The 13,852-nt window shown below is 35.2% G+C and overlaps 1 protein-coding gene across 14 annotated transcripts in view; it reads right to left on the reverse strand.

Moving 5' to 3' along the window:
• LOC105227479 (potassium voltage-gated channel protein Shaker) overlaps positions 1-13,852 on the reverse strand; it is a 541,010-nt gene that overhangs the window by 313,713 nt on the left and 213,445 nt on the right. The window lies entirely within an intron of this gene.

Raw genomic sequence — 13,852 nt, forward strand, 5'->3', positions numbered from 1 at the left:
GCCCCACAAAAAATAGTCTAAAGGCGTTAAATCGCATGATCTTGGTGGCCAACTTACGGGTCCATTTCTTGAGATTAATTGTTGTCCGAAGTTTTCCCTCAAAATGGCCATAGAATCGCGAGCTGTGTGGCATGTAGCGCCATCTTGTTGAAACCACATGTCAACCAAGTTCAGTTCTTCCATTTTTGGCAACAAAAAGTTTGTTAGCATCGAACGATAGCGATCGCCATTCACCGTAACGTTGCGTCCAACAGCATCTTTGAAAAAATACGGTCCAATGATTCCACCAGCGTACAAACCACACCAAACAGTGCATTTTTCGGGATGCATGGGCAGTTCTTGAACGGCTTCTGGTTGCTCTTCACCCCAAATGTGGCAATTTTGCTTATTTACGTAGCCATTCAACCAGAAATGAGCCTCATCGCTGAACAAAACACGCGCGCGAAACACATTTCGAACCGAACACTGATTTTGGTAATAAAATTCAATGATTTGCAAGCGTTGCTCGTTAGTAAGTCTATTCATGATGAAATGTCAAAGCATACTGAGCATCTTTCTCTTTGACACCATGTCTGAAATCCCACGTGATCTGTCAAATACTAATGCATGAAAATCCTAACCTCAAACATATCACCCGTTATATGTGACTGCTTTTTAATTTTTTTGTATTTTTTTTTTGTTCTTTTGCATTCCTTGCAACACGTGATTAGCTTGTTTGCATACGCATGCGTGCATAGCGCCAGTTAATGCACATGGTTTTTAATAAATAATTTATGCAACAGCGGCAAATGCAAACAAGTGACCCGAGTGGGTCAGGTTTTTAGACCCAAACAAATGCGGAAAAGTGCAAAATATTAAAAAATTCAAAATTCGAAAAAAAAACAAAAAAAAACGAATGTAATGTTCATCGAAATGTAAATGGGAATCCAAAAAAGGAGATGAGGTGGAAAGTAGCTTGAGTTGAGAGCGAGTGCATGCTTGACTTACTGTGTCATGGGCATGTTGTTGCCATTGCTGCCTGGGAATGAGCGGCCGCCGACAAGGCTAAATTTAAATGAAATATCAAACATTGTGGCCACGCTGGTGCGCTGGGTTAGCGACACTGACCATTGGTGACCACCGCCGACTGTGAGTTGGTGAGAGTTGTATGCAAATTATTATTATTTTCGCTTTTGTTTGTGGGCAGTGAGGTGTAATATATGCGAGTGTGGGTATGTGAGCTTAATTGCAAATGAGCAAAATGTGCCGTTGTCGCAATGGGAAGGGGGTGTAAATTGTGTGGTTTGAGTGGTGGTAACGTAATGCTTAAGAGGAGTTTTAATGTCATGCAATGTTGAATGTAACTTTTTTGTTGTTTTTGTTTTTTTGTGTGTTACTTTTATTTTGCTACTATGTATGAATTTTTTATTGAAACCCATTTCATGTTTATTAATTTTTTTTTTGTGCAAAATGCTTTTATCGCGTGGCATAAGCAAATCTTTCCAGCTCTTGGAATGAGGCGTATGAAATTGCAATAGCTACGGGGAATAACTCAAATTAGCACGTGCTGTAATATTTTTCACCCATAAAATTATGCAAAGACGTAGATGTACATAAATTAGGGTGGATCAAGAACTTTCATTGATAGGCACTTCTAAGAAAGGCTCTCCAAGAAAGAGCCCTTTGTTGTATCGCGTAGGTCTCCACGTAACGGTTTTTTATGTTTATTATTTTTTTTTTATTACCAGGCGGCGTCTAGCTAAGGCAGAGCCACGTACCCATACTCCTCTTCCTGGTAGGCATACAACACTGGGGAGGACGTATATATCTACTACTGCTATTACTAATGAGGTAGCTGGCTTTGAACATACTGCCACGCAGGAGGTAGAGGTTCCTGAAAAACAAGTTCAGCAAGCAGTTCGATGACGAAGGAAATCGCACTGGGATACCAGACCAAAAGTCGGTGGAAGAAGTAGCTGCTGCCACCGATGGGCACAGTAAGTTTACTTGTTTTGTTGCTTAGCGGCCGCAACACAGTTGTGAAGAGAGCAGTTCACAGCATTGTCTCACTAAGTCCATGGTGACTAAGATCTCTAAAGCATTGGAAGCGTTAACACTACGGACGAGGAAGCTTGCCTAAGCTCTGCGCGGATGCAAAGGTGCAATTTCGGGAATAAAGATAAGGCCGAAGGAAAACCCCAGTCAGGAAAGTTTGAAAGCAACCGATAAGCTACGAAAAGCTTAACTGTAAGTTCAACCGGATGAAAGAGGAAGAGAAAAAGTTGGTTTGACCTATGTTAAAAATGGAGGAACGCCGAACGTACCATATGTCGCGTCCACAATTCACATCCACGGATAGGACATTCGCAAATCGGATCGAGATGGAATTGCAGCCAAAAGGCAGGGGTCAGCTGGAAGCGAATCAGCGGAATACATAAGATTGGAGGGTGTTGATGGTCACCAACTAAGTTTCCGAACACTACCACAAGATATAATATGCTTTGACATCAGGGATTAAGATGCCAGTTTAGTGGTGAAATGAGCCACGAAGGTCGTAAATGCAGTGCATGCCCAACAGATGTTGTTACCGATGAAAACATCAAAACAATCCACATATTAATGTTAGGTGACCATGAAGTGAAGTTATTCGGAATAGCAGGCGCTCTAAAAGTATCAACTGAACGTACACATCATATCATTCACGAATATTTGGTAATGAAGAAACTCAGTGCAAAGTGTGGCAGCGGCAGTGCGAGATCACTTTTGACCAAAAACAAAGACGAGTTGATGATTCAGAGCAGTGCTTGGGGGTTTTCAAGCGCAATACACCTGACTTTTGGCCTCCATATGGGACATAGGAGGAAACATGGCCCGGTTTTTCCCTCCAAATTTCAATAGACAGTCATCCGAGTGGACTTCAGATGATGAACCCGCTCTAAAGCGTGCAATAAATGCAACAGTCGGCTGGGCAAAGAATAATTTTTATTGACTACCTCGAAGAAAAAAGAACCATCAACAACGAATATTTCATAGCATTATTGGACCATTTTAAGGTCGAAATTGCCGAAAAACGGCAGCATTTGATGATAACGAAAGTGCCGTTTCACCAAGATAATGCCACAAGTCAGTGAAAACGATGGCAAGAATTCTTAACTTGGGCTTCGAATTGCTTTCGCTTAACCCGTATTCTCTAGATCCGCCTCCCAGCGGCGAGCTTGAGCTGAGCTGACCTCAAACCTCAAAAAAATGCTCGCTAGAAAGAAACTTTCATCGAATGAAGATGTTTTGACTTCCCCGCTTTCAAAATAATGTTAGCTGCTTGGCACCTCACTGCGACCTCTAGTGGAGCAAAATAATTTATACTTTTATGCCAAGTTAACCTCTAAGTTCAAAGATCAAATTGTGCATTTCGCAAAGCTTCTTGCTTGCCAATTTTACGACTCCAATTTGGATTATGACTAAAATAGTAGTTCATAATTTTATAGCCATACATTATTTCGAGTTATATAAGATTGCTGACACACACACATACACATACACGCGCCACTGCAAACCAAAGCAAATACTAGTAAGTAAAAGCTCAAGGTCATTAAGAAGCAAAATGAAGTTTTGCGCAGGCCACACACTTACTCCATTAAAAAGTAGAAGCTCAAGCTGCTCAACGCTGCCAGGATAATGACTGAAGGCCTTTCGTACAGCAACAATCACACTTAATTGTTATGAAAGTAGAGTAATTTGATTGAAATACAATGTTGTAGGCAAGCCATTATGCATTCGCAATTATTCTGCGCCGAGGACACGTGAATATTTTAGTACGAAATGTGTTGTGTGTTTCGGAATAATGGACGCCGCGCAGGAGCACACCCGCATTCCGGCACAGTTTTGTGCAAAAGTGTGGTGAGTTCTGTTTTATTTTTATTTTTTTATATTTGTTGTAGGTGTATGAGTTGTCGCATAGCATGATTATTGTTTGCAGAGTTGAATTATATTTTGTTGACTAAAATATTTGGCTAAAAACCTGTAGGAAGCGAAATTTTGTCACCAACTCAAAATGGGGGGAAAAAAATTGCAGTTGCCGTGTGCAAAAAAATCACAAAATTATTTTATATCCATTGCGTGTGTTTGATTACTATTCCGGTCGCATTGTCGTGACTGGCTTTTCTCCTGCGTTGCTGTTGTTTTTCCTGTCACCCGCCATTAGTTGCACTGCCTTTATTATGTTTGGCTTTGGCGGCGCTGGAATATATGTCAATGTCGCGCAAATCACACGAACTCCCATCAGTATGTACTCTTTGTACGATTGTGCATATGTCGGCAGGTGAGTATGTGTGAGCTGTGTCGCTAGTACGAACCGGCGTTATTGCTCTAATTGCTGTTCCCCTCTCTGCTGCTCCGTTTTTTGTTGGTTTTTTGAAGGTTTCTGGCTTTTACTACTTTTTTGCTCGCGGGTGAGTTTCTGTTTTATTTCGTAACTTACTTTCACTTCTTTAACGGGATTTATTTGTTTTCATGAAACAGCGTATTAGGGTGAGCCTCTTTCGTAGATTTTTTATTTCTATTTAATAAGATTATTTAGTTAGAGAACTTCCTAATTTTTTTGCTCTTTTATAGAGTTTCTCATATCCTTCAGATTTTCAAGAGAACTATTAGTCATTGCTAGTATTGAAAGTGTGATGCATTTCTGTTCTGTCAAACTTAAAGAACTTTCTTGAAAAGGTAACACAATTATTGCCGTAATTATACTTGGAATAATTACAGCGAATCTAAATGTTGCAGTAGGAGCTAAAGTAATGCTAATATTGAGTATAATCGAAATGTATTGATAATCAAAATGTAATGGTAATCATAATGTAATGGTAATTATAATGTAATGGTAATATAAATGCAATAGCAATCATAACGATAATTAGAATTAAGACGAAAACGTTAATCATAATGATACAAAGTTTCCAGTAATGGCCATATTAATGGTCATTATAATGATAGTAATTATTATAATGGTAATGCTAATGTTATGATTATAGTACATAATTGTTATGGATTGTAATAAAGACAATGTTTCAAGGATTGCAGTAATGGCAATGGTAATTGTAATGATAATGATTATATTGTAATGCTATTGTGATGGCAATTATAACTATAATTACAATATTATAATACAAATAATTTAATGGTAATCATACCCATAATTATAATTAAAATCTAAAGTTGACCAATAATGGTCATATTAGTGGTAATTATAATGATAGTAACAATGTAATGATTGTAATACCTATAATTACATTTGATGATAATGGTAATGGTAAGTATTCTAGTAATTATAATTGATTGTAATATTGATAATGATTGAATGGTTTCAGTAATGGTAATGGTAATTGTAATGGTAATGATTATTCTAATGGCAATTATTACTTTAATTAATATTATATAATAGCGACAATGACGCAAGAATTGTATTAATGGTAACTGTAGTGATAATGGTAATGCTAAAATAGTGGAAATCGTAACGATGATTACAATGTGAGCATAACGATAATGTTAATGCTACAATAAATGAAGTAATGGTAATAATGCTCACATTGATAAAGGTAATAGTAATTATAACGATAATTATACTAAAAGCGATAACATTTATGGTAATCGTATTTATAATAATATATGTGGCACTAACAAGAGTAATGGTAATGCTTATTTAATGTTATTGATGCTTAAATTACAATATGATCATAACTATAATGATAATGATGCAATGAATGAAGTAATGGTAATAGAACTAATAACGGTAATGGTAATGTTAATCGTAATTAAAACGATAATGATACTGATAGTGATAACTATTACCGTAATTACAATGATAATTATAATGTAAATGGTAATGCTAATGAAAACAATAATGCTAATTATGAAGACAATGATAAAGTTATTGAGAAAAAAATTCAAATTTGACTTTTCAATTACTAACTACTTTACACATGAAAAAATATAAAATATATTTGCAAAAAAATTCCGATGCAGTTGCAGTTATGAACAAAACTTTTTGATTCCCTTTACCAGGCGAATTTACCAAAGTTGCACTGTCTATTACTCCTAAGTTAGTGTCACAACCAAAACTAAAATTGTATGACTTTCAACGATAAGCATAGTTACTGAATGCTTAATCCGTTCCATTACAATTACACGAATTTTCAATTTCTCTTGATTTTAGTCTAAGTTTTGGCAGGCACAGCATTGCAATTTAATTTTGATTACCAAAGGAAGAGCAAATCAAATTAGCATACAGTTTCTTTTCTTTTGTGGCACAAAAACTCACAGGGGCTTCTTTGGCAGGGCGGAATAAATTAAACTTAATATAAATATGTCTATTTGAAGTTTCAATTTGCAGGCTGAAGATTGCATAGGAAGTGTATTTTGTGTATTGTGTGCTGAACTCGAATTTATTCTGATGAGAATTATATTGTGTGATGTTAATCTACCAGGGAAAATATATTTGCACATCTGCGTGCCACATATATGAGTTGGATTTTTTAACTACAGGTGAAAATTGCTTCTTTTTCGATTCTTTGGAAGAATACTCAACCCAATGATTTAAGATTAATTTAATTAAAGTGCTAAATTGAACAAATTTATTAAGTCTTTTAAGAAAATGGCAATTAAGGAAAAAAAATTGATAAGGTAGGCCAAATTGAACAACTTCTTCAAAGCTTCCGCGCAGTTTTCTTAAGGAAATTATTAAAAAAAAAAAAATGAAAAGGTAGTTAACTCACCAGTAATTCCATCTACATTATTGAATTTGGTGCATTTTCTGATACAAATTTTCATATATATGTACTTATATTTTTCTAGGCTGGAGGAACTATATTTTCGTTCGGAAGAATATTGAAAAGTTTTTTGCAACATCATATATACTTTTTTTACAATGACAGACATATGTACACATGACTTTCTCAGCCTAAAAAAAAATATTAAAATCACAATTTTCAGAAAAAATCTTGATAAATATGAAATAAGTGAACCTGTGAGCCACGTAATGTAAGTTTTTGACTAAATAAACATCATGGTTAATCATACGCCCTGACACAATTAATGCGTATTTAAATTACGTATACGCCATGCAGCCTCTAGCAGTTGGTACTTGTAAGGTCACTAGTAAAAAGACTTATTCAATCCTTATATTCTTTCTGTGGCAATTTTTTATATTAAATTTTTAATATTTTCAATGAAAATAGTAAGCTCAAAGCGAAAATAGATAGTCGAACACATGATGTTACTCATAAGCCCTGTCATCTACAGCAGTTGTGAGATGTATTCACATTTTTGTAAAGGTTAAGACGATAGTTTTGGATTGTCTGAATCCTTTGCGACGCTTTTTGAATATTTTCAGCGACAAATATACAAAATATTAAGAAAAAATGGAGATGTTACTCATACGCCCCCCAAGCCTTAATATTTGGAAGCAAATGAACTGAAAATATTTGGGTTATCAACAGCATATCGATCAAACATAAAAAGAATTTATATAATTTTATATTTTTACAAAATGTGGCAACCATGTTTTTGTGCAAAATAAGGTGACCTGTAGAATTATATAACCTAAATGAAAAAATATTTGGCACACGAGAAGAAAACAGCAAAGAGATAATATTTAAAGCCCATTGCGGAAATTCACCGTAGAAAATAACTGATTTTTTCTAGATATTCCCTACAACCATAACTCCCACATTAAGCTTGGCTAAAATTAGATATCTCTAACAGCAATTGGAAGCAGTGCAAAACGTAAACTGCAAAAGTAGCTGGAAGAATTCCGCAAACAATTTACAAGCAACAGCAGGGACTCAGATTTGATGTTTTGACATCGCGACAATTGTTGGGATGAATATGCGCACAATTTACGCCATTTGGCTCCGACTTGGCGGCGTGCGCTGCTGAGAAAATTACTTTCATTTACATGTGTACATTTCTATATTTATGCAGACAATGAAAAGCTGAGCACTTTCAGTGGAAATCAGAAACGAAAGTATAGTCTACACCCACACAAACACACACACATATATATACACATTAAGCTTAGCATACTGAGGCATACCAACATGGCTGTGAGTTTGTGATTATATGCCAAGCTATTGCCAGCGCAAGAAAAACAAATCACAGCAGAAATAAAAATAAATATCACTGCGGATATGCGAATATCGTGACAAATCGTGGGGCACGCTTACAAGTCATGTAAGTGGAAAAATTGCTCAACGAAAAAAAAAAAATCCAGAAAAAAAATTGTAAAAAATGGCGGAGACGCCAGAGTACATTGACTGTTGTGGTAATGCTGGCGCATATCACAAAAGAAACGCGAAAAACTGCCGAAAAGGAAATTAACTACAACAAAAGTAAGGAGCGTAGTAAAACACACGCTGGCGGCCTAACCACAGGAGACTAGATTTGCTTGCCAAAAGCAATACACACTACTTTTGATTCTCATGTAGCGTTTCCGAAGTAAATATTTTTGGCAGAAACACACACATACACATTAATGCAGTTATACACTTAGCTGATGTTTTATATTTTTTTCAGGGCATACTTTCTTCTGCCTTTCTGCTTTAATTGTCGCAATATTTCGCTAGTATATAAACATACATACACCTACATGCAAATACATCATTTCTGCGACAAGCACTGGCCACACAACATGCTCGCTGCTTTTCCGCTATTTATTCATATTATTTATTCTTCTTCTCGCATTTACCCATTGGCATTGTACTTTGGCGCGTAGAGACAACAGTAATGTCAGCGACAGCGACAGTAGCATTTAACTTGGCTTCAACGGCAAACGGCGGCGATATGTGACCTTTTTGCACGCCAATCCCTCAATGTTTCAATGCCTAAACGTTTATTAAATCGATAGCCAGCAGACGACGGCCTAAGTGATGGCTCTGTTTGTTGTGGTACATGAGGCAAAGGAAAGCACTTAGCTGCCAGCCTTGCAGTGTGTCAAGCAATTAGATATTTATATAAATATTTAACATGCTTCACATGTATTTGTGTGTGTGTGCGCGGTTTTACCTTCAAGCGTTGTATATTATACGTTAATGCGTGTGAAATTTTCTTTTTTAATTACATAATAAATTTTTAGCTATTTTTTGTATTATTAGTGAAAACTACTTTTTGTTTGCTGAGATTTGCTAAAAATATTTGCAAAGTTTTAGCATACTTCGGGGGGCAATGCATGTGCTATGTGGTCTGATTACAGAATTACAACAATAAGCCAATCCGAATAGGAGTATAAAGCATGAAAAAGGAATTAATAAGATAACAACAACAAAAATAATGTTGAAATAAGACATCACAAGATTTTTCTGCTATTATTTTAAATCCAAGTGTGACTTTAAAATTTAATTCTTCCAATTTTTCTAGCGACAATTGAAAACAAAAATATTGAAATTATTTTTTGAATCACTTTTTTACATGATTTGGTCTTAAATATATCTCTTATCGAGATATTTGCTAATCGAAAAGTCTGATTATTTCGAACTACTGCATTTCTGCCTTTTGATTCTCTTTGTTAGAGGCAATATTTTAAGAGAATAACCATTGCACACACTCTGTTCACCATCTTTTGACAGGAAATTGTATTAATTTACATATTATTCGAAAATTCCTGATACTAAAAATTTTTTTCACACACAATTTTTCTATATATTTAGTTCTCCTTAGAATAATGGTAGTATTTTCCAAAATTTAATTAATTACAGGTTAAAACAGCATATATTTTTTTATCAGAATTGTTGAAAAATAGTTAAATAATTTAATGAGAAAGATAACAGAAGTATAGTAGAAAATTCAGAAGAAAATTTTAAATTATTTGATATTACTTATACGCCATGGTGTCTCTAAAACCAAGAAGCAATCTATATGGAAGTCAATGAAATATTCTCATATAACCTCGTATTTTTCCATTTTTTAATATTATAACGAGGAATATATACTCGCTCAACAATTAGTAAACATTTGAGGTTACTCATACGCCCCAACCGAAACTCCACATGCATACATAAGTCACGCATACGCCATGTCATCTAACCAACTACAGGGGAATAAACTCCGAACTGCTGCCACAGTTTTTGAGATATCGAAATCAAGTTCGGCACACATCCCTCACTCACCAAGCAGCGGCTCACTTGTTGGAATCGCTGCAAACGGATCACTATAGGATACAGTTTCCTTACAAACTGATAGATCAAAATCAAGTATTTGTAGGGGAAACTTTTTTATTTGACAAGATAACTTCACAAAATTGGATTGGATTATTGCCAATGGTAAGGCTACAATATCTAAGAAAATTATTTAGATCGGACTACTATAGCACATAGCTGTCATACAAAATGAACGATCAGAATAAAGTCTTTATGAAATTTGGCATGGCCTATTACCTAAAGCAAAGTTGCAATCTTTGTAGAAATTACTTAGATCGGAGTGTTATAGCTTATAGCTGCCATACCAACTGACTGATCAATATCAAATTCTTGTAAGTAATCTTTTGCAAATGAAGTTAACGCTTATATTGATTTATTTGCAAAGGACATCATAAGAAAAAATATAAAAAAAATACTTTACATCAAAAACCATCCACTACTAACATTTCCACCACGACTGTACTGCCTAACACCTTCCGCAAAATTTTGCGCACTCTTTCCCCACAGTGACACACTGCTGCCGCACCGTTCACAGCCGCTGTTGCTGTTGTTGCACGTCGATAATTGATTAGTAAAAACCTTCAGCAATCGTTTGCCATTGCCACTGCGACTGAGCTTTGCTTAGCAATCGCATATATAATTTCTATTTGCACAAACCTGCACCGACACCGACACATGCAAACGTGTTTCTGATTTCAGCATTTGCTTTTGTTTCACCTCGTTATTTATTGGTTTTACTACCTTTGATTGTCTATTTGTGCAACTGCCGCTTGGTTTTTATGCGCTTCGTCGGTGTTTGTTGTAATTGCGAAATGCGCTGGGCGGTTCGATTTTATGTTTTTCGGGGGAATGTAAGTGCGGAGGTGAGTTTCACTGCGGTTGTGTCAATTTGATTTCCATAATTTATTGTCGAGTGCAGGTTATGCAATGAACAATCTTTGCTTGATGTTGAAAATACTTCCAAAATCATTTGGTAGCGGAAGTCGGTATATATATATATATATAACATACGTATGTACAGTTGCGTTGCGTTGTTTCATTTAAGGTAAGAGTTGCTAGGATAATTTTCGTACCGAAGGAAGATAGAAACAATCCAACCTACTCAAAAGAATTTCGGCCTGTAGAGCAGATCAGTGAAAACAGCACGCCATACACTGGTATTTAAAATCGAAAGGGCTCTTGGATATAAGGAATACGATCTTGGAGCATTTCTGAGCATTTCCGGGACATTCAACAACATCTCAGCGGAATAGTATCCATTCAGTAGGTATTGATCCTGCTATACAACGCTGGCTAGCGTAAAAGTATGTTAGCTGCGCTCAACAATCTAAAGATTTATACGGATGCAGTATATTTCAAGCTGAGGTCTTTGCTATTGCGAAATCTGCGGACCTGGCCTCTGATAATCTTAGGCAATTCCGTAGTCAATATCTACGTAGACATACAGTTTTTTTCTATGTTTTAGTTAACTCCCCCATGAATTAATTCTTCTAATCTCCACAGGAACACGAAAAGACATTACATTTTGCTGAACCGAAACTACAAGACTTTTCACAGGTATATGGTATAAGGTCTCCGACATTTCTTTCTGGATATTATGAGCTTCAAGTCAAACTGTGTACCTTGTTCAGGTTAATAATATATATAATAGTATAGTGTGTATAAGTGTGCTATTAAGCCTTTGACGGTATATTGTAAAATTTGTCGTCGTTGTGTCATGTCATTATTGAAGTCCATATCTATTTCATAAAAGTAACAAACATTTCATCAGCTCTTAGGCATTTCGAAGCATTAAGACTTCAAGCCATAATAACTTTAATTTCTGTGCTCACTAAAAATTTGGTTTGACTCAATTTTTCTTTGACTTTCGATGGTGATTAATTACTTCTTTAAATAACTTACACTAATAATTGGCGATCTGGTGAAATTGTAAGATATATTTGACCCCTTCTCAGTCAAGTTGTTGCTTCATTATTTTAAAATATTACATAGGGAAAATCCAACATAATAAATTTATATTTATAAATAAATAAATTGAATAACCTCGTATAAGTTCTAATTAAACCTGTATTCTTTAGGCACTGTGCACCATGACAATGCGAGCTCTCACACATTGGCTCAAACCAACGCCTTTTTGACCGGCCAAAACGTCGAATTGATGGGTCATCCGCCGTAGAGCCCTGACTTGACACCCAATGACTTCTTTTTATTCCCACACATCAAGAAAATAATGCGTGGTCAACGATTTTCGTCGCCAGAAGATGCTGTTGAAGCATTCAAAAACCATGTTTTGGAGGTGTCTCAATCGGAGTGGAAAAAGTGCTTCGAAAATTGGTTGGAGAATATTTTGAAAAACAATAAAACCATTTTCGTTGATAAATATTCCTATTTTCATTATTAGGCCAGAAATATATATAGCAGCCCTCGTATGTCAACTCCAGGGGATTCTAGTCAATCGTACATTTTTTGATATGGAACTCTATTATTTTTTAGCGATTTAAAGATAATAATATTCAATATTCAATATCCAGATCAGACAATAAGTTAAAATTATATAAAGTATTATTACAGCTTCAATTAAAAGAAAGGGGTTTTGTCTAAATATTTTCCTGAAAATTGTTCAACATTTTTATATGAAATTCGTTTAGACATGTTAAAATTAGAGCCATACAGCGGAGAAAACATCATCTATCGGCCATATTTAAGAATCGAAGATTTTATTTATTTTTTTTACTAACACAAGATTGCATGATGGACTAAGTTATACAGTAAATATGAGTTTTAGAAAATTATCAATGCCAGCGTCAGTCATTAGGCACACTTTTAGTCAGAAAACTTGACATAAATATGAATCAAAATTTGAAAGTAACTTTGAAATCTACTTTGACCGCAGGGCCATGTGCCGACTTTATTTTTTTCAAATTTCAAGTTTGAAGGCTTATTTATACTCTTGCAAGATGTTATTATAGAGTATAATAGTTTTGTTTTGTTATAGATGTGTGATATATGCATAAGAACTCGGACAACCTGAGCTATGTATAAGATTAGTAAGCAGGAATATTTACTGTAGAGTTTTCTTACACAGCAATTTCTAAAGGGGAGAAGGTGTCGCCTATTATTCAGTATTCTTCTTTCATATACATTGTGACAAAAGAACATCCAAAAACTGTAGTTAAATTCCCTGAAGAATATGATGCCTGGAAATCGTCAGGCAAGTGTTAAGACATATCTCGCGAGTCCGTTGGAATGATTTTGGTGGATATTTTGGGTATAAAACGAGTTCAATGCGTTCCGATAAAGTTGATTTTTTTTTCAAAAAGAATATCGTAAACCGGTCTCTTTGGACATGATTTAACGTGCGTCATGTGTGACAAGTCATTTGTGGAATTACTTAGTAAAACCCAAAATCTATGATATACTTTACACCATTAATATCCAACAGATATTTGCATATGTTTAAAAATATGTAGATCTTATTAAAAATGTTAACAAGTGGTCATAAAGCTTCTTATAAAATCAATAATCTACCATTAGAAAGTTTAAACTTGTTAAAGAAAAAGCAATTAGATAAAATATACAGCAAATTCCTCACTTAAAAAGCAACCAAAAAAGACAAATGTTTGGCTTATCGATCTGATGAAAGCCAATAAATAATATTTGTTCATTTAAAAAGTGCACTGAACAACAAAATT

Source organism: Bactrocera dorsalis, chromosome 4 (genome assembly GCF_023373825.1).
Source record: "Bactrocera dorsalis isolate Fly_Bdor chromosome 4, ASM2337382v1, whole genome shotgun sequence".
Lineage (NCBI taxonomy): Eukaryota > Metazoa > Arthropoda > Insecta > Diptera > Tephritidae > Bactrocera > Bactrocera dorsalis.